Source organism: Aythya ferina (genome assembly GCF_964211825.1).
Source record: "Aythya ferina genome assembly, chromosome: 2".
Classification (NCBI taxonomy): domain Eukaryota; kingdom Metazoa; phylum Chordata; class Aves; order Anseriformes; family Anatidae; genus Aythya; species Aythya ferina.
Genome location: NC_140297.1, coordinates 126060889 through 126082743, shown reverse-complemented (window position 1 = coordinate 126082743; position 21855 = coordinate 126060889). Strand labels below are relative to the sequence as shown.

Sequence of the window (21855 nt, the reverse complement as noted above, 5' to 3'; positions counted from 1 at the left end):
AGGAACTTAAGGAATGCTTATTTCATTAAAAAGAAGACTAAGAGGGGACTGGCCAATTTTTCATCAGGAGGAAAGAGCTCTTCAGTTCCCTAGCATAATCAGGAGCAGTGCTGGAGGCTGAAGCTAGGGACAAATTGGCAAGGCGGAACATATGGGTTTTCTGAGCTAAAGTAATTCACTACTGGAACTCGCTACCAAAAAAATACTGATTCACTATTTCCTAATGTTAGAAAGAATATGAGTGGGCCCTTTTGGAAGACATGCTTTAGCCAGTGTTGGATTCTGCTTTATTTTCTGCAATTTGATGCATTCAGTTCAGGGGAAATGGGAAAGTACATGATACACAGACTTATTAGTTCACTTCAAATTGTATAAACCTAGAAAGGCCTTGGGATTTGTCCCTTCCCTTCCCTTCCCTTCCCTTCCCTTCCCTTCCCTTCCCTTCCCTTCCCTTCCCTTCCCTTCCCTTCCCTTCCCTTCCCTTCCCTTCCCTTCCCTTCCCTTCCCTTCCCTTCCCTTCCCTTCCCTTCCCTTCCCTTCCCTTCCCTTCCCTTCCCTTCCCTTCCCTTCCCTTCCCTTCCCTTCCCTTCCCTTCCCTTCCCTTCCCTTCCCTTCCCTTCCCTTCCCTTCCCCTCAATGGGTTACAAAGAAGAGTTTTCCTATAACAGAGTTATGACAAGGTGAGAAATGGAGGTTGAAGACAGAACAGAACCTGCATCAGGCTATGAAAAGTCATCCAAAAGCATTACAGCAGGTGCAAAAGTGAGCTGGGATCTACATGAACTATCTACAGAGATAGTTCAGTTCTTTGAGCTTTCAAGCAAGATGTTATGTACCTAAATTTTCTTAAGTAGAAGGAGATATCTTTTGCCACCAATGAATAATGATCATCTCTAACCTCTGATTCAACACTGAGCTCTTACTAAAAGTACATAAATATTTCATTGTATGTGAATATCTAGATTCATATACACTCTGTAACTTGCAGTCTTCATTAAATCTCCCTTACACCACACACGCACAAAAGACCAGCAAATAAATGAACGAGACAAGACCTTTCAGCCCCAAGGCTCATTTCAATATTTAAGCTTTTTCTTGCTCCCCCAGGGATATTTATGTCAATGTCTTCATAGGGCAAGGACAGCCATTTGCATGCCTCAAAACACATGTAATCAAGCTGAGGAAACATGCATGGAGCAGTATAGGAATTGTATGTTTTGACAGAGGGAAAAAATTGAATAGTTCCATATTATGCAGCACAATCTTCATTCCACAGTTAATAAAAGCATCACCATGATCATTTCAAACACACACACACACAAAACACATCAAAAAGACAAGTATATCGCAAAATCATTATATGACTTTGGAAATACCTGTTGTATTAATTCACAGGTGAAATAGTTGCTACCATGGAAAAGCTTCGTTAGATTTTTTCTGCTTTAGAACACAGGATGTTGTGAACCTCAAAGGTAATTTACAGTTAAGACTCTGGTTTAACTGTGAGTATTTACCCTGTACAGTCTTATATAAGTTGAGCACTAAAGATTACTGAGATGCAGACCTTCTGAAAACAGTGTTTCCAAATACAGTCACATGGGAAGAGTTATACAATATGCATATTTTTTTAAAAATAAGTATATGTATTACATATGATATATGCAAACTGATGTGTGGTTATTTACACTAAGAAATTTTAACAGATATTATAATGTTTAGGTGGTTATATGTATCACCAATTTTATTTATCTGTTAATTGAATTGATTCTCTTCATAAATTGCTCTCCATGGTGTAATATGGCAAAGAGCCATTGTTTACCATGGTGTTGAATATCTGTCCTCATGTTCACAGAATCACAGAATCATTCAGGTTGGAAAGGACCTCTAAGATCATCTAGTCCAACTTTTAATCTAGTACTGACAAGTCCACCACTAGAGCATGATACTAAGTTCTACATCTACATGTTTCTTGATGACCTCCAGGGATGGTGACTCAACTACTTCCCTGGGCAGCCTATTCCAATGCTGCACAACCCTTTCAGTAAAGAAACTTCTCCTAATATCCAACCTAAACCTTCCCTGGCACAACTTGAGGCCATTTACCCTCATCTGAGGGGAAGCATGGCTTTCATATTACAGTGTTAAATATAATTTGCTGAGTGAAACACACTTGAAACCCAGAGTTACTATCTAATCAAAGACCTGCAGGGGAATGTATATAGGAGTTACTGAAGGAGAGATGCCCTGAAGGAGAGATGAATCAGCCTCCTCCAACCAGTAATTTCCAGGGCAAAGACAGAGAACTGGCAGCACAGGCAGCACAGGCAGCCTTGGGCAGCAGCCTGCAGGGAGAAGCTATGCAGTCCCACATAGGTGGGAAGCTCTTTTTCATCATGGTCTTGGGCTAATGTGTTGAATCACTTTCACTATGTGCCTGAACTAACATGCTGAATTAAAAACTCATTCAGTCTTCATTATCCCAACATCCTTAGATTCAAATATCAAAAGTGAGAAGAGGCTATTTGCAGCAGACATTTGCAGCTATGAACAGTCATGGGGTAGCATCAGAGCAGGCTGCAGCTAAATCCTTCCTGCTGAAGGCGTTATAACTTCTAGCTTTGTCTTTCCCTGCAAGTCATTCATGATGGTGAAGCACAGCTGGGAAGGACACACTGCTCACCTCCCCCTTCCAGGTACCTCTGTACCCTTAGTCAGAAGGATGACAACCTGCCAGTCTTCACGGCCAATGCTGGCTGGAGAATGAGGTTTTATTGGAAATGAGGAATTATTGATCTTTGCTGAGCAAATGGAAACACTTGGTGCAGTTTTAGTAACCTTTCAGTGAGCATTTCCATAAGGTTTCTGCCCAACACGGAGTATTTACAGTGTGTAGTTGCTTCTACACAAGAAGCAACTTTTTTTTTCCTTCCTTTTTTTTTTTTTTTTTTTTGAAAGAAGGGGAATTGAAAAACTGACAACATGTTGACATTCCCCAACAGAAACTCATAGCATATTTGTGTTTCTAGCTTGCTGAGAGAAATGGAGTGGGATATCATGGCCTATGTATACCAGCTACTAAGAGATGGAGAAGACATGTATATTCTGACGGTTATTTGTTTCCTAGTCAGGGGGAATGCTTACAGCACTTCCATTTTTAAAAACACTCTTTTACTTCTAAATCATCCCCATAACCTTTGTCTCCTATAAACCTAATTCATCTACGTTTTGCATGTTTATTCCTGCTTCTTTCAAAGTCTGCAACTATCTATACTAATTAGCTTATTTCTTCCTTCTTCTGTTCTATGGCAAACAATAAGTTAAATTCTTGCACAATCTGTTTCATGTCTTATAAATATTAAATTATATCAGGGGAGACCTGCACCTCTCTTGCACCCCTGGGAAGGTGCATGGTTGACCCAGCTGACATACCAGAGCTGCACAAGGATGGAGCATGTTCAGCACACCGGAATTTTCTGCAACCCTGTAATTTTAAAATATATATGCTTAAGCCAGTCGTAGATGGATTTTCTAAAGGATGTCATGGAATACATTCTTATGCTTTGTTGCCAAGTTTTTAGTCTCTTCCTGGGAATATTGTATTTTGTATAAAAAATTAAACATCCAAGCAAAAGCAAGAATGAATTTATAGCCCCAGTGGTTATCACATTTTTCTAGTCTATTGTTCATAGCCCTGTTTCAAACTGGATACATAGCCATTTTTAATCTGGTTTTCTGGATTGCAGGTAAATGATGTAACCAGCAGGTTTTTCTCACATTTCCATGAAACAAATTCCAAGAGGTCATTGGTTTGTTCTAATGTCAACCAAGAAAATTTTAGATGCAGAGGAAATAATTTCTTGGCCACATGTAGATTTGAAGAGCGTGCCTTCTATAATTACAGCTGGTATGGGCTAATATTAATAGAAACAGTTTGAAATAATTCTTATAATCTTAATAGAAGAAACAAACATTCATTATTCCTTAAATGTCTGAATTAAAATCTTTATTACATAAGCAATTCTGGGGCTTTAATCAGCTGCTGTTAAGCATGATTCCTTTTGATTTTCTTTTTCCCTGGTTTTACTTATGTTCTACTGCTGCACATATCAAACTTCAAGTTTATTACAGAAGGTCAGTACTCTATGGTGTAAAACAACAAAATACTGTACTACAGCCATTTGTGTTTGTTCCACAAAGAGGAGGAGGTTTTTAAGAAAGACTTTTTCAATCCAAACAAAATTCTCAGCTGAAAACACTATTAATCTTCCAGTTCTCTGTGGATGATATAGAGAATAGCAGAGAATGACCATCCTCTCTTCTTTTTTGGACACATATGGGCAACTTGGATACTTTGCTAATTGTCCCATTTTTCCCTCTGTATGCAGCCACTTGTGTAAAAAGGAAATCAGGAGCAATAATTACCTGAGATCTCACTGTGCTATGCATGGTGTCACTGCCAATGTGCAGTCTGGGGACAGGCCAGCTGCACCCTTACCACCTCTGTGTTTGTCACTTACATCAAACATGGAGAGAAGCAGACGTTTGTAATGGGAACCTACTAGTCCTACTTGACTTATTTGAAGTGAAACTCTCTAAATGTTAGGGGAGAAGATGAAGATGACAGGAGACAGAGAGAAAACAAATTTTGTAACTCCTATATCAGTTTTCCCATTTGTTTCATATAAAAGATCACACACACACACACAGAGAACTGAAGGGGTTGGAAGGGACCTCAAAAGATCATCGGGTCCAACACCCCTGCCAAAGCAGGTTCCTTAGAGCAGGCTGCCCAGGTAGGCGTCCAGACAGGCCTTAAATATCTCCAGAGAAGGAGACTCCACAACCTCCCTGGGCAGCCTGTTCCAGTGCTCTGTCAACCTCACCATGAAGAAGTTCTTTCACATGTTGGTGCAGAACTTCCTGTGCTCTGTCTTGTGACCATTACTCCTTGTCCTGTCCCCACAAACCACTGAAAAGAGGTTGGCCAAATCCCTCTGTCTCCCACACCTCAGGTATTTATACACATTGATGAGATCCCCTCTCAGTCTTCTTTTCTCCAGGCTGAACAGACCCAGGTCTGTCAGCCTTTCCTCAGAAGGAAGATGCTTCAAGCCCCGTATCATCTTTGTGGCCCTCCGCTGGACTCTTTCCAGGAGATCCCTGTCTTTTTTGTACTGGGGAGCTCAGAACTGGACACAGTACTCCAGGTGAGGCCTGACCAGGACAGAGTAGAGGGGGAGGATCACCTCCCTTGACCTGCTGGCCATGTTCCTTTTAATGCATGCCAGGATCCCGTTGGCCCTCTTGGCCATGAGGGCAGAAGTCAGTTGTTTTTCAAATTTTTGTACCACACGTTCTTTGGGGAAAACGCTGTGAGACCGAGAGGCTTTGGGGAATAATATAGCATAAACTGAAGAATAGTTGGAGTGTTTATGCCATGTCTTATAAGTGACCACTAATTCCCCAAATTAGTTTGCAGTTAACTCTCTCTTTGCATGTGTGTAAAGGGCTGCTGAGTCAAATATTTTACTGAGTTCAATTTGTGATAAGTGCGCTAGTCAAATGCTGTGGTGATGTGCATTAAATAAGTTGCAAAGCAATGACTGAGTTATATCGTCTTCCCACCGGACTGCTAATAAAAAACTTTATACCTTACAAACCATCATAACTCTGTATATGCCACATGAAATAAGGCACTAAAATGTTTTAGAGAGCTTTAAAATTTTTATTGGTACTTTTTTGGTATTGCTCCACCTATAAAGCTGGACTTACTTAATTAGTAAAGACCTATGAGCAGGGAAAAAAAAATAGCCTGGGAAATATTGGACCCCTTAAATTTTAAGTACTCCAACTGTAGTAGTTTCTGCTGTCATACAGTTAAACAAAGTATGCTTAGGCCAGCTGGTCATTTGTCCTAGGCAGAACGTTTGTAAAGATTAGTCAGCATATTAATTTGAGTGTTTTGATTTAGCTTCAAACTGAGATTAAGCGCTTGGTTTGGAAGAATTATTTTATTCTTCCTGGGATCTTGCTGCTCATTAAAAGATCACTGCACACAGAAAAGTCATGAGCTATTTTATACATCACAACAACATTCATTCATAGCTTCAGATGTATGGGTCAGCAACGATCTTGTCAGGAAACATTTCTCATGAAAGGAAGCAGTAGGACATTCCAACAAATTTTAAACCCACAAAGAAGCATGATCCTATGTCCCATAAAAATGGAGGAGTCATATTTTTTGCAAATGCTACCTTCTCCTCAAGAAGATAGTGTGCATTCAAGGCCTGCACACTCTCAGATGAGGTCTGGAGGCATAGACGATTTATCTGAAATGATGATGATTTATATATGATAGATTTATCTGAAGTTTGACCTTTTCTTGCAATTTAATTTTTCTACATTGTCAAGTATGTAAATAGCAATAGATAGATTTCTTAAGTTGTACCACAATCTTAGTTGTGCATGGCCTAATGCACAAGATTCGTGACTCTGGAAACCTCCATAAAATGTCTTCCACTCTACAGGCAGAGTGGAAGGAGAAGAGGGTGAACAACTGTGCCAGCCCCTGCTGAGGGGGCACCTAGCTGGGGTGAGGCTGGCTGTTGAATAAAGGGGAAAGCCTAGCTAAAACCGCCTCCCACTGAAACACCCTAGCCTCACTGGTGCGTTGTTGTAGAAACTTCCCTTGGTTCTAACCCCAAAGAGCTGAGTCTCAGCTGTGATTTTTCAGGTATTGATGATACAAATTATATTACAGTCCCATAAGGGCGTTTTACTACTATGAGTTTAAATAAATGTATCTTGTTCCTCTCTTCATGGAATCAGATTACTACCATGGTCCCACTAACAACTACTCAATTTCCTTCTGCATATAGCTTATTTCCTTCTTCTAACATACATGTAGGCAAAATCAGGTGAATCAGAAAAGGTACAGTGTACTCCTTCAGCTTCCCTCTGCAGAGAGCAGCAGGAGGCTCCTTCTGGCTGCCTCTGCACCTGCTTCTCACCCATGTTTAGGGCTGAGATGTTCCAGAGACTCCAAAGTGTCGCCTAGGTTTCACAGTAGTGTGCCAGTCAGGAGGCATCCTCACAAATGCTGAGGATGATGTCTTGCAGAGGGTCCACTGCAGTGCAAGTTACCCATAGAAAAAGTTCCTAGGACAGTGCCAGCAGGAGCCATCTAAGGCTACATCTGCACTGCAGCTGGAGGTGTGACTGCAGAATACCAAATAAGCTCAAAGTCATCAGTGAGAGGGGGATGGTGCTTGCTGCAGCAATGAAACACCAGTGCTTTGCCTATTTATTTGCTGCTAGCAGTACTTCACGGTTATGAGGACGTGAGATTAACTCCAGTTCAAATACATACTATGTACTTTTGATTAAAAAATGGACAGTAATTAAATGGCAGGACCTGAAAGTGGTTTAGTCTTAGCCTACTACTCTTTGTATGTTTCTGTAGGTAAGGGGAACCAGGAAGTTTTCCATGAAGAGTATGATGGCAGCTAGCCATATTTTTCACCCACCAGATGTATGCTGACAAAGTGTACTCAGCCTATTTGAACCTCAAACTGTCCAGTCGAGCCCGTAAGATCCCATACTATTTTGCTTCTGCATGTAAGTCTTATTAATACCTAAAAATCAGGGCCTGCAAAGCAACACCACACAATCACTTTGTGTGTAACTGACAGTATAAGAACATAAGCAAGGCATTTTTAATAAAGACTGAAATACCACTATGTATTTTTAAGATTTGGCAAATAGGCCAAAAGGATGTCATCATAATCCCTCTATCCAGGACATCACACTCTGGTTGCTGTTTATCCAATGCACATTCATGGGATATAAATATGATTTGAAACATCTGCATCACACTTGTGGATTGAAAGCTGGACATTTACACTTCACCATATGCATATATATCATACAGTTCAGAAGTTTTCCCCTGGTCTCCTCCAGACACCATTTTAAAGTCAGAAGGTGAAAAGGAGAAAATGGTAGCTTCAATCATCATTAGGAATGGTTGTCTTAGTCCATAGCATAGCAAGAATAAGGATATCGTGCCATTCTTTAAAAACAGAAATGTCTCTCACTCAAGTAAACACCCATATCCCGTCTGCAAGATGAAATAAAGTTTCAATTTTCCTTGTCACACATCTAAGCTACTCAGCTTTTTTGTCAAACAGATGTCATTATTAAAGCATAAGTGATCCCAACACAGTGGTAGGTTTTTCTAAAAGGCTATTTTTGCAGGCCATTTAAACTGGGCAGAGCACCATGTGGTTGTTCCTCTGCCTCCAGCACACATTCGGGATGTGGTTTCATGTGCAGAGCTGACACCACCTCCTGCTGGATTTCCTTTGCCCCATTCCTTCCATTGTCTGCCCTTCTCTTTTCCTTGTTTCTTCCCTTCCTCCCACTCTTGCCTTATGTCAGGGCACATTAGCTGAGATGTTTTACTCACCCAATCCAGGAGAGACTTGCCCATGGTTTTGCTGCCTTTACTGTTGTCTTTGGGAGTTGAACTGGCTCATGGAAGATGCTACCACAAAGGGAGAATGTGATGGAGGAGGACTTACAATAGTGGAGCAGGATGTTCCCACCTGGTAGTGGTGAGATGTTTTCTCCTAGCTCCATGCATTCAGATCTGTTTCCATCAGATGCAGCAACCACAAGTCCCTCAGTGTATTTTATGTACCTTATGCTCCAATTCATTTGCCAAGACAAAATTCCAATTTCAGTAAGAAGCTGCTAACTAAAGCTACCTTCTGAGTGCCCAAGAAACAGAAATATTTCCTTTTCACAGTGTTCCCTCTAGAGCAATTTGATATTTCACAGTGACTCCAGTGAGCAATAATAGTACCTAGACAAAACATCACCGATTTTCAAGTGCACGCCTGAGAGCAACTGTGTCAACTTTCCCTTTCCTCAACATGCCAAGTCTTTCTATCTGTTTTTCTGTTAGCTGCCAGTATAAGTGATGAGCTCACCATTACCTCCCTTTTTTTTTAACTCTGGAAATTCAAAATGACCACTGTCATTGTTGAACATCATTTAGGAAGCTGGTGCATGGTAACCTTAAGTGAGTAACCAAGTCTGTGGTAAAGCAGGGAATCTAAAGCAGTCTGTTCTAAATTCCTAAACAAATATTTAACTGTACAAGTGCAGGAGGCAAAAGTATGTATACCAGATTACAAGGCGTATATTCATAAATTCCAAACCTAAACCTAGAACAGCTTTGCTATAACCAGTAGTTAGCCCTACTTGTGTAAAATGCAAACCAAGAATGATTATTCTTTTTATTTTCCTCACAAGGTTCTTTCACTTTGTGAAAGTGATGAACATGTTAAAAAAAAAAAAAAAAAAGTTTATTCCACTTAAAATGTGGAACATTTACTAAATACTTACTATGAAAAAATCCCAAATGGAGAAAATTTAATTTAGAAATCTTTTGTCAGAGGATTTTTTAGAGGAATATAAAAGGACTGCCACTTAGCAACTCTCAGTTGTAAAAGCACAATGAGTAAAAGTTTGATAACCAACTGCAAAGTTACATCATTGGTTTTCAGGTAACCCAGCAATCCATAAGGACGCATGAATGCTTAGGCAGGATTTCCAGGTATACTATGATTCTGTCCTAAAGACCCATTTCACACAAGATTGCCTTTCCTGCCTTAGACAAACTTACTGTCTTTCTGCTGCCCAGAGGTCTGGTTTTCAAGGCCATGGGATATTTGGAGATCCTGTTGACATCTTGGGTTCTTCAGTACTGCCCATTAGTGCATCATACTCCCATGGTGGAGCTGTCAGGATGGCTCTGACCCACTGTTGAGTTACTCAGAGGGACCACAGGCTAAATGGGCAGCACTGACAGATATGCACTGCCGTGGATCTCACTGGCAAGTTTAAGAACTATATTTGGCTTTTCATTTTCAATATCCACAAATCAGCAAGAAGCAAACTGGAAAGTGAATCGCCTTCTCCATTAAGAGGTTATACTCCTTAAAATGTTTTCTTTTTTTGGAAATACAAGTACATACAATTGGGTATCTTAGCTCATGGTACCCATATGTTAGCTCAAAGTTGAAAGCATCAATAAAACCATTGTCCATTAAAAGAACCTAAGTGCGTTCTTGCTTTCTTTTGGCATTTGTCCTACAATTAAGTACCTTACCTCAAAAAATCTTCCTTTCACTCACGTGGACCGCCACATTGGCTGGGAGAGAAAGCAGTACTGAAGACTATGGCCAGCTTAAACATATTTGTATATTTGCATATTCAGACAGAGAAAAGAATGGAAAGCATTCCCTCTGCCCCCCTTTTCAGTGGCTGTCATTTTGAGTATGGCTAGAGGTAGGATGAGGTTAAAAGTTCAGGAAATAGAGAGAACACAGCAACACCATACACACTTACTGTAATAGGGACAATTGGTTTAAACCCCTTCCCCAGCCCTTCTCTGCTCCCAAGTTTTGCCTTATACAGTACTTACTGCAAGCAGTCCCCTATACCGTCAGGGTGTTATTACAGTTCATTTCTCAGCCAGGAGCTGGGTAGGACAGTCCCGAGCCCAGGCAGGCGACTGCGCTTTCAGCACGCTTTGCTGGACGGATGAGACCTGGCATTTCCAATTAGGGCACTCGCACAATGCAACGGCTGGGCTGTGGCATTGCCATGCAACCCAGCTCCCCAGAGCAGCTGGCTCCAGCAGCCCTGCTCACCCAGTACAGCAGCTCCAAGGTAAGGATTTTGTTCCCTGCCCTGCACTGGGGTGTAATGCCCGCAGGCAAATTTATGCTTATTTTCTCTATGTGTTTTCCTACTCACAGGGAAGTGAAGAACAGGATTTCTGTGCAGCACCATATTGAAATAATGGGGATGGGCTGCTGATTTCTCCCAGGACGATGAGGTGCAATCAGAAATAAGACTCAGCACCCCAAAATTGCAGGAGCAAGTAATACCCATCAGCCAACAGCAAGCAGACTGCCCTGGGGAGGTCTGGAGAGGCAGCAATATTCAATAGTTCTTGTAGTGGTCAAGGGATCCACTTCTATTTAGTTTGGGGTAGGCTCATCCTTTATTCTGATAAGACCAGAGTAGATTTAATAATGTTCATCAAAAATGACAAACGATTCACACAGTAAATTTTGTTTGTGGCTGAATGACATCAAAACACAGGATTAGACAGATTATCCTGTACCAAATTCATCAGCCTTGAGCTTTCTGAGGTTAGAAATAAAACAATTAGCATACATTGGCAGTGTTGGAAGCTGCAGCACAGGCTCTGTGTACTCCAGAGTTTCACCATTCTGACGTCCATCAGCACAAAGAAGCAAACCCAGAGACCCTTGTCTTTTATTTCTGCTTAGTGTATATGGGAGGGAATCATTTCTCATTCCATGTGTTGGGGTTTTCTATTATTATCTTAATTCACCAACTGAATGTAATCCTTATCTCAAAATATTCCACAGTAATATATAACTATTGTCAGTCAAAGCCTTCTTGCAGCTATCAAGGAAACTGTTCTGGCCTCATGAATATCACTAGCTTTAAGGATGTTCAGATTCTAAAAAATCTGTTAAAAATACTTTTATCACTTGCATCTTATAGCTCCCCACCTGTGACTGACCACAATTTGATGGGCATTTTATCTGTTCCACTGCTCCCAGAACTCTTTGCCATGGTATGGAATCTGCCAGCATTTTTTCTTTCTAGTCAATAATATAGAGGTCTTTGTTCACTGATAAGAGGAGATTTTCAGTACCGAAATAACAACAGAAAGCTTCTAACAGGTACTGTGATAATTGTTCCTTCTAGCAAAGATCTAATTCATATGATAATCTGTCATCATCCAGCATTTCACCCTAACTGATTTTTAATGCTATATTGATCTCAGCTTCCATAATTGGCCTCTTCAAATAGTTCGCTTTCTTCTCTTCAGAGAATAGGGAATTGCAGGTTTTGTTTCTTTTACTCTCTTTTACTAACTTGTATACATTGCCATGGAATTTAATTCTGTAGAACTTTTTTTTTTTAATTATTTTTTTTTTTTTTAAGGAAGAGTCTACACTTCTGGGGCTTAAATAAAATGTAGTCAACTTGCATTTGCTGTTGAAAGCCTTACATAAGCCAAGAATTATTAACTAAGAAAAACAGTAATATCTAATAAAATGCAATGATTGTAATTTGCCTATCTTTAAAAGGTAATGATTTAATTACTTCACACAAAGGATGTCACTCCTCATATCTCAGCTGGAAAAAAAAAATAAAAAAAATTGCCAGAATAAATTAAAAAGAAAATATAAAGAAAAAATAATTGTAGACTTTTGAGTTTATCTGTCTGATCAGTTGAATTCTAACCTATATAAATCAGCAGTTAGAGGTGCAGTAGCTAAGCTAACAAAGACGTATGGTGCTCTGTGACCCTCATCATCCTCGTGCATCTGAGAACAGAACTCAGAACTATAAGGTTACTGTTACTGTGGGAAGTGGCAAAGAGTCAGCTTTTTCTTTCACCAGATTTAGCAAAATCATAAGAATAACTAAAAAGAGAAGTAAAACCATGTAACTAGTTCTTTGCATAGATCAGGGAGGGGGGAGAATTTTAGGTCATCTAACAGCTAATGTAAACTGCAGGATTGATTCCTTCCAGAGCTAAGCCTGTGATTATATTAATAATGAACACTAAAGCTAATGCTATACATTACACTTCCAGAGTTTCAATAGCTGTTTAGAGCTATAAAGACGGGAAACAGTCCCCAATATTGAGCACACCATTAATAGAAATAAAGAACAGGAAAATAATTACTGAAACAGCTAGTTGGCTGAATACTGAGGAATAGTGAGCAAGCAATTATCAGTTTGTAATCGATGTGACCATTAACCTCTTCTATAGTCTCTTTCTGAGCACATCTTTTGCACCTGGCTCTTCAGCAAAACAGCAGCTGAAAGAGGACTCTGTAACTTGTCCATAATAGTCTGCTCCCCTGCCTTCAGGAGCAAGTGGCCATTTCAATGGCTGCAGATGTTAATGTAAGAATGGACACCGCTAGGTACCATTCTTTAGTTGCAGTGCCAGAGTCCTTTTAGTCAACAGCTTGAGCTCTTTAATTCATGATATAGCCTTTATGTTAGGAGGTCTCAAGGAAACACTGATAGCTTCTGCTTCAGATGTTCTCAGATGGCTGTGTGAATGATGTGGTGGTTGGGAAGGTCACATAGATGTCTTGTATTTGCTTACAGTAAAGGCCTTCATTGTGTTTTTCTGATGCTGTCTGTTTAAATCGATATGCATGTCAGCTGTGTAGCTTGCTGAATTTTGAATACAGGAAAAAAAAAACACAACCCTGTGTTATAACTGGTTCTCATTAAACTGCTAAATAGAATACTAAAAGGTAGCTCGAAATCAGGTGCATTTAATAAAGCTGTATTTGAATTGGCACACATACGGTTCCCATGTGTTTTTCAGTTTGCTAGTGTTGCAAGTTTATCATCTATATTACCTATGCTTAAATGTTACTTCACTCCAATAAAAACAGGCATCATTTACAATTTCTATCAAACATTGCTCAGTAGGTCCACGGCCAGGTTTGTTAGCTAGCCATTTCAGGCAGCATAACAAACCCATTGCATTTAGTGGATCTTGGAAAGTGATTTATGCCTTTAGATTAGATATGGGTTTGGAGGACTGAAAAAAACAGGGGCATGAACAGGGGATTTTCTGTAGGAGATACACTTTTAGTTTACATAGAAATATATAGAGTACTCATTTGCCACAGTTCACTTTACTTGCTAAATCTGCAGAGGTCTGTGAAAAAAAAATAAATCCCAGTTCCATGCTGCAGAAAGCAGTATGATGTAAACTGCTGTGAGAAAGGGTGCTTTCCTGTTTCTTCACTGAAAATCTTTTGGGGGAAGACAGCAAGGAGACCTCTCTGGCAAGCCTTTTCGGTCTCCCGAGGGCTTCCTGCCACAAGAACCTGCCCTCCCAGCAGAGGAGGGGAGGTTGTCATCCTTCCAGATCCAGCCGTTTCTGGCTCTTCAGATCCACTGTTATGAGTCAGGCAAGGGCAAGTCTCGACTCCAACACTGATCCCAAAACAGATCAGTATCCCAGCAAGACTGCATAGTATGCATTCACACCCAGACTGCCAAAACTAACCTTGGCCATAGGAATTTGGTGTCCTTGTAACTCTGGAGACATTGCATTCCTTAGATATGATAGATCTGTTGAAATATATATAGGAGTTTTACAGAAGATTTGCCTCAAACTGTCTTTCACAGTCAGTCATAGCACTGAGTGCTAGCACACCCCTCTAATGTGGGACTCCACAATACCTTCATAGTACTTTGTTTGGTTGCTTACTTGGAAACACAACAGTAGGAAAAGATTTTATGCAAGTATGAGAAAAAGAGTGAAGGAGCCAGAACTGTGTGATCATCCAGCATTCTGGACCACCATCAGGTAGTGTATGGAATATAGTTTGGACATCTCTGCTTTACAGAAGCACAAAAGTGCAACAGGTTTCAACCTTTCACTTTTCAGGTTATGAAGCTGAAATAACTTAGTAGAAGAAAGAAACTGCATTTTAATCAATAATCATGCCCATGGTAAGATAAATTTATACTTGCAGAGTCTTCAACAGATGTTTTTCATTGTAATGGCTGAGATCCAGAATCTTTTTATGTTCTTATTTTCTTTCCTTATACTGAAATAAGACCAGAGGTCACTGTCACATTTCTTTTTTCTCCTTTTTTTTTTTTTTTTTTTTTTTTTGTTTCTGTGCGAGAACCCTCTAAATAGGAGAAATAAATCAGAAATACCACAAAACAGGATAAACTCAGATTTTCTGAGTGATGCAGACATTTGGAAATAAAAGCCATCTGAAACAGTAATTTAAAAAACATCACAAGTTCTTTTGAAGTGCGATTTCTCTATGAGGAAAGTAACTTCTCTGGCTTGAGGAAGGTGCAGTGGCACCATGAAGTTCATGCAACCTTCCCAAATACTTCAGAAACCCATATAAACTCATCCAAACCAAAAAGGAAAACATAAAGCAAGATATTTGACTCACAAAGTAGCCACTAAAATGTCAGCTGGTTACAGAGTGTTCCACCTGCCAAGGCTGAAATCTAGGACAAAGATCCCAGGAGGGTCAAAATCCTGTAATCCTGACTCAGACCAAAGTCCTATTAACTCTAAAACTTCCATAGAAAATGAGTGAAAATACCTATACTATACAAAGAGACCAGAATTATATATTTTTATTTTTTTATTATTATTATTTTTAATGAAAGCAACATGCTTGTGGAAGATGCCAGGCTGTTAGTCCCAGAAAACAGAAGGCAGCTATAGCTGCAGCAAGAGTAGGACTTGCTTGTTCATCAACCTGCCTTGACTTAGGGCCAGGACAAAGAGTTCAGTCTCCCTGCCTGCTTAAATCCTTGGCTCAGGAACTTTCGTAGCCAGCAAAGGGTGTTAATTAGAGTCAACTGTTGTGTTGACACATGTGTACTGGGAACAGGGAGGAGACCAGCTTCTTCATTTTTATGACAGCATTGCACAGAAATAAGTTTTGTTTGGTTTGGTTGAATTACTTGATTAGAATTTGAGCAGATAATTTACAAGGATAGGTGCTGTATCCACTGCCAGTTCTCTAAACCATCCAGCTTTGTCCGGGATCAAATTTATATAATGTCCCAGATTCAGCAGTGACATAAATAAGGGTATAAATTTCACACCAAGTGTAAATGAGTAATAAAGTAGTTACAAAGTGGTATGCCTGTACACTGATTTGGCATTCCATGTGTGTGCTGAAGCAATTTGGTATGCTATGGGGACAATATTCAACTCTGGCATAAATCAATGAGACTCACATCTATTGAATACCAGAACTGAAATAGGACTCAGAAACATTTCAGACCTTGTAGGAATTAGAGATTGGAAGGACATGTGAAGAGAGAAACAGTGCATAAGGGGAAAAGAGCAGTAAAAAAAAGGAGAGGGGAGGGTAGAAGGTGAACAGGACCCTGGCTGTTCTTTTTACTACATTTCTTTGGTGAGCAACATGTCTTTTTTTTTTTTTTTTTTTTTTTTTGGCATCCAAGCTGTGTAATAAATTGGGGAACAACTTGGAAACACTTAAAAGCCCTTTAATGATCCGTCACACCTGATGGGTAACAATCACTCAGGTCAGTTCTGAACCAGGTCCAGAGACCTCTATGGAATTTCCATCTACTCACAGAAAACAGCTTCAGGGGAGTTTGGCTGCCAAATATGCTTGAATCCATAGTGTTCTAGTGGAGGTGAACTGGGCCCAATATATACACTTTTCTAGAGCTAGTTTCCTGCAGCAAGCAGATCCCAAGTGATAAAATACAGTAATGCAAACACTCAAGTCACATGGAATGAAAGATTCTGCAAATCTGGGTCAAAATAATGAACTGCTAAGATGTAAGACTGGTAGCTGAAAGCAGGCATGGCTTTACCAGGTGGCTAAGGCAGGTCGGTTGCAACTCATTTTATCAGGCACTCTTGCATCACAAAAAACAAAGGAGAGCTGCATGGCTTTGCCATTCCTCTATACAAACTGAGGCATTTCCTGCAGTGTTTATTATTGCACTGTGCAAGACTAGAAAACAATGGTATATGGTATCACCTAACAGGTTCCAGATTACCCAAATAGCTTGTAAGTAGGCATGAGGGAGTAATGCAGAAGTTCTGCAAATTGTCACCATACATTTCAGACATTTATAAGCTCTCAGGTGTTGATCACAGTGGTTTATTTATATACTACGTGTGCAGTGCTAAGGCCCTCGACACTAACAGAGAACAGAAGGCAGCTTTTTTGTTATTTTGTTAGATTTTTCTCAGACTGAGCACTTGCTACCAGTTTTAGACAGCAGTTTTTGATATTTTAGTAAAAACTTATACTGATGTCACTTTTTAACAAATTTCCACATTGCTAAGGGCTACAGACATTTTCATCATGAACAGTTGTCTCATCATGATATATAAACATACTTGGATTATCAAAATACTTTCTGATACATTTTATAAGGTTTGCCAAAGCAGGAAACAATACAATCCAGGATAAAGTATGGGTCTGTGAGATCTTCACTGTCAGCAAGCTGTACAATTTCACTACTTTTTTTTTTTTTTTTTTTTTTGCATATCGCCTTCACTTTGTTACTAAAACCAGTAGAATCTACTTAACTCTATTCAAATTGCATTTAAATTAAGTGGCACAGTTTCTGAAAATGTTTCTTCACAACATACTGAAAGGATGCTTATAATTGATGTGATAAGTGTAAATTTATTATAATTATTCACCTATTTGATCAACATCCACCCACATACTACCAGTCTTTGCTGGAAGTTTCATCTACATATACTTTGAGATACACATTTAAAGCAACGAAATGGTGTCATGTTTTGCTCCAGTGCTAAAGCTCTTCTCTTCTGCACTGCTGTATCAAATGATAGAATAAATAAAAATTGCTCTTGGATTATTAAAATCGCCAAGCATAGGCTTCCAAAGGCCATAAGAAATGTAAAATAATAATAGATGTACATTACATCCCATCAGCATCACCCACCAAAACACCGTTTGCTGAGAGTTATGAATACTTCCATGGCAACAGATAAAGATTAATTACAGAGACTAAAATGACAATACTTTCCCAGTGGCATATAGATGCCTATGAATTTCTTTCTGATCCTTCCCTGAGAACAGGGAGGGTGGAAACTTCAGGGGAAGTGTGTCTGTCCAGTGGGGTATACTTAGCAGAATAAGGCCGAAGAGGTTGCCTTTAATTAAGCTCAGGACATTTCCAAGCCAGCTTCAAATATCATCCAGTGTATTTAGCTTCTGCTAGACTCATCTGAGGGCAAAGGCTGGGTTAAGAGGTAGGTTATCTAACAATCTGCTTGAATTAGACAGATCTAGGTTAAAACATGAACTGCAGTGATCACAAGCTTTTAGTTCATTAGAGCCTTAGAAAGGGCTTATGCATCAGCATACGGAGAAGTACGTGCATTGTCAGAGCTGGGTTAGGAGACATTGTAGAGTTGCCTTACTTCCCAGAAGGCTCCATGCATTCTTGACCTTTCTGCCACCCAGCAGTCTAAGCATTCACATAGATTCACAGAGCCAGAGGTAATCAGGGAAAGATCTCGTGGGATGCCTCACTGGCTCAGTTGCACGCTTCTGCACAGCACAAGTTTTTCTGTGCAAGAGCAGACATGAGCCCCCTGCCAATCTCACAGGTGGTATTAATATTTAGCCATAACAGACAGAACAAGGGAATAGAAGAAACTGATTTGAATATCATTATGTTAATTGTGGCACCCATGCACTTCATTCAAGATTGAAGTTTAGCAGCTGTATAAATTAGGTGTTAGGAAAGAAAATAATTTGGTGACTAACCTTGAATCTACTGTCCTTAAGCACACTCTGTTTATCAGAGACACAATGTCATTTGTTGGAAAATGTTATAAAAATGTAAGAATTAAACATTTTAAATTCTATTTGCAGCTTCTTAATAAAAATACTGCCAATCATCCAAAAAAGTTCAGGCATCCTCTTTACATCAGGCTGGGTTTACACAAGGCTAACGGTTCATTTTCCTTCACCAAACAAATTTACATGCTACAGCTGCCTGGTAGCAACTTCCTGGACCATCAGCTTAGTCTCCTGCTCACAGATCATGAAATTCCTTCATGTGCACACTGTCCCTAAAATCAGATATTTTTCCCCTCTGCTTCCCACTCTCCACCTTACTGCAGTGGGTATTTTTTTTTTCCCCAGAAGCAAATTGCTCAGGTTTGCACCAAACTTGTTCATACCTGGTAGAAAGCAATGAAGAAGTATAGGTAACAGATCAGCTTCTGAGAACATAAAGTTATGATGCTAGTGGTTGGGACCTACCAGATAAGACAACTGTCAGTCATCTGTTTGGACAACTGTTGTGCATGAAATAACTGTGAAAACACTGAAGAGCCCCCATCTCACACAGTGTCTTTGTGAAGTGCAGATGAGATGCACTATCCAGTGTTACATTTCTGCAGTGGGGCAAGGTTTATCAAAGTCTCACAGTAGTCCCTGTCTCAGTTTTCCAGGATCAATCAGTAGCATGTTGCAGAGAAAATCTTCTTATCTTCTCCTAGCTAGCTAGTTTCAAGCTGAGGAATAGATGGTATGATCCTTTAGGAAAATTGAAATAGATGGTCTGAGGCAAATTAGATCATTTGGGTCTATTTATCTGATGAGAATTGAAGCTCTGAGATGGCATCACCTTTTCCTGAGGTGGCAGTAGTAGCAACAGATGTGAAAATGAGGAGTTGAGTCAACAAGAACAAAAGACACCTCTTGCTGGCAGGTATATCTTCTCTATAGCAAGCTTGGAGTAATATGACACTGGCCAGTTGACGTTGACCTGTTCATGGGGTGTAGCTATCAAAGGAGAAATCTAGGGTGGTGCTGACAGAAGAGGGAGAAATTTTCTTTTACAGTACCTTTCTAAGAATTACCTGCTAAAGGGGTTTTGCTAACCTTTTTTGGATTCATGCTTGTAGCCACAGCAACCTAGAAATCACCACTTTCTCCTGTGACAAGGCAAAATGCAGTTCACAAATTTGTTAACAGAGGTCTGGCGATGGGTTTTATGATTTGATTATTTCAATTGCTACTGTCTAACAAATCAGTCTCACTGAAAAGCTCGAGCAAATAAGGTCACATCACCCTTGTTGAGGGGTTCACCTCTGAAGAGCCTATTCAAGAGGTCTGTCTCCTTGTTCAATGACCTCTGCAGAGCTGGTCCTTAGCACCCACTCTAGCTATTTGCTCTAGAGAGAGGCACCTCAGGAAGTTCCTAGTTCTTTCTCCTGGCAAGACAAAGCATATGTGCAGGTATGGGCTCAGACCTGGGAGATGGTGCAGCTGTACTCCTGCAGAGGTAAATACCCTTGCAGAGCACTGCACGAACAGAGACATGTTCCTGTCAGTCCATAAACCAAGAGGTACATCTGTTTGGAGTGTCTGGTTTGGCAGAATCACCTTGCTTTTGCATTCACATGCACATATTTGTGTTGATGAAAAGGGTGGTTTAGGGGCCATACTGGATAGATCCTTTCCCCTTTGCTCTCAGAGCTTTCCCTTTCTGCCTGCCCAATACGGTAAAAAGGGAAGGGGCAGAGCCAGGTTTCTCCTAAACATTCTCCTTCCTCTCCCCACTTGTATGGAGAACTAAAACAACTAGGAAAAAAAAAAAATGAAGCAGAGGAAGAAAAGCAGTTATCTGCTCCCCGCAGCAGGAATCACAGTGTGAACAGCCACTGAGTGACAGAGTAAGAGTAGGAGGCTGGGCTTAGCTGCCTTTATTCCTCTGTGCATGTGGCTAACAACAAAGGCCATATGCCCTGATCCTATACATCTTTAGTCTTTTAAGCAGTCTTCAGCATGCAAGTAGCTCTATTAAACATTATTAATTATTACAGCATATGGCTGTAAAGATAAAAAAGAGAAATATCTTATCACTTTTAATTAAAATAGCTATAAAGCTAATTCCTTAGACAATATTGGTAGACAGGAAAAAAAAAAAAAAGATAAATTAATATAGTCTTTTTCGGTGGGTGAGTTATTTGCAAGGCACTACTGATTTCTACACAAGCATTCATTCTTCATAGGGATTGACCAAAAAAAAAAATAAAAAAGTTTAGAATAATACCTGTCAAGCTATGAGCTTATCTGCAAATTGTTCATTTTGACCATTCACTGTCAATGACACATGATTTATCCTGTGATATATTTTCTGCTACCTCAATGGGTGAGATGTTTTATACAATAAAAACAGCTGATGAGGACTAGGACAGGTTTGTGAATGCTACCAAATGAAATGCAATTCAACAAAAGGCATGAGACAGATTCTGCTCCTATTACTCTCGTATTTCTAAGGGACTATTCAATGTAAGATTGATAAAGTTGTCAGTTACAAATGACATCAAACAAAAACCTGTGTGGCTTATTGATGAGTTTATTTGCAATGCTGTGTTTTCCATTCTTTGCATTTGCTGAGAAGCCAAGCATATTGAAATTGCTTGACATAATGAAGGTGATTCTTTATTTGCCATATTCTGGCACTGAGTAATTTTATATACATTTACAAGTAAAGCTGTAAGGTGTAGTTTGTTTCCCATTTTTCCTTCTTGGAAAAACAGAAGTCTGCATACTTCTTAGAACTCAGTCATACTACTGAGCAACAGAAATGTCTAATGTGATTTTTTTTTCCATTTACAAAAAAAAAAAAAAAAAAAAAAGTGGCTCAAGAAACAAACTCCTGAAGTAGAAGTGTAATTTTATTCCATATACACATTTTGGCACAGACACACCAGATGACTAGCAAAAACAGTTGCTTAAAAAATGTTTAAAATATTAATCTTATTGATAAAAATAAAGGAAACTTGTTATCCTTGCACTTAAAAAAGAACAGATCACTTTGACAGAGGAAGACAGAGACCTGAACATTTCTGTAGCAGCAAATGATAAAAAAACAAGCCTTATTTTGAAATGTGCCTCAAATTTTGGCAGAAAATACAGCTGGGCCCCCTTCAGTCTAGTCTGTTAACTAACCTCATCAGGTTGAAATCCAGCCCTTTTCTATAAGCACCAGGCTTTTGTAGTGTTTTCTTGACCCACAGTCAGCCACCCAGCTCACTAAGTGCTTGCATATATACATAAACAGAACAAGGCATCCTTCCCCTGCCTGCCCCCTGAAAGCTTCCAACACCGAAGTAAAGGGGAACCTTTTAAGCAGGGTTTTAATTAGCACCCATTGTTGCTTGGCTAGCAGGACAGGCAG

General features: G+C 39.7%; 1 protein-coding gene across 1 annotated transcript in view; it reads right to left on the bottom strand.

Moving 5' to 3' along the window:
- SULF1 (sulfatase 1) overlaps positions 1–21855 on the bottom strand; it is a 264797-nt gene that overhangs the window by 149904 nt on the left and 93038 nt on the right. The window lies entirely within an intron of this gene.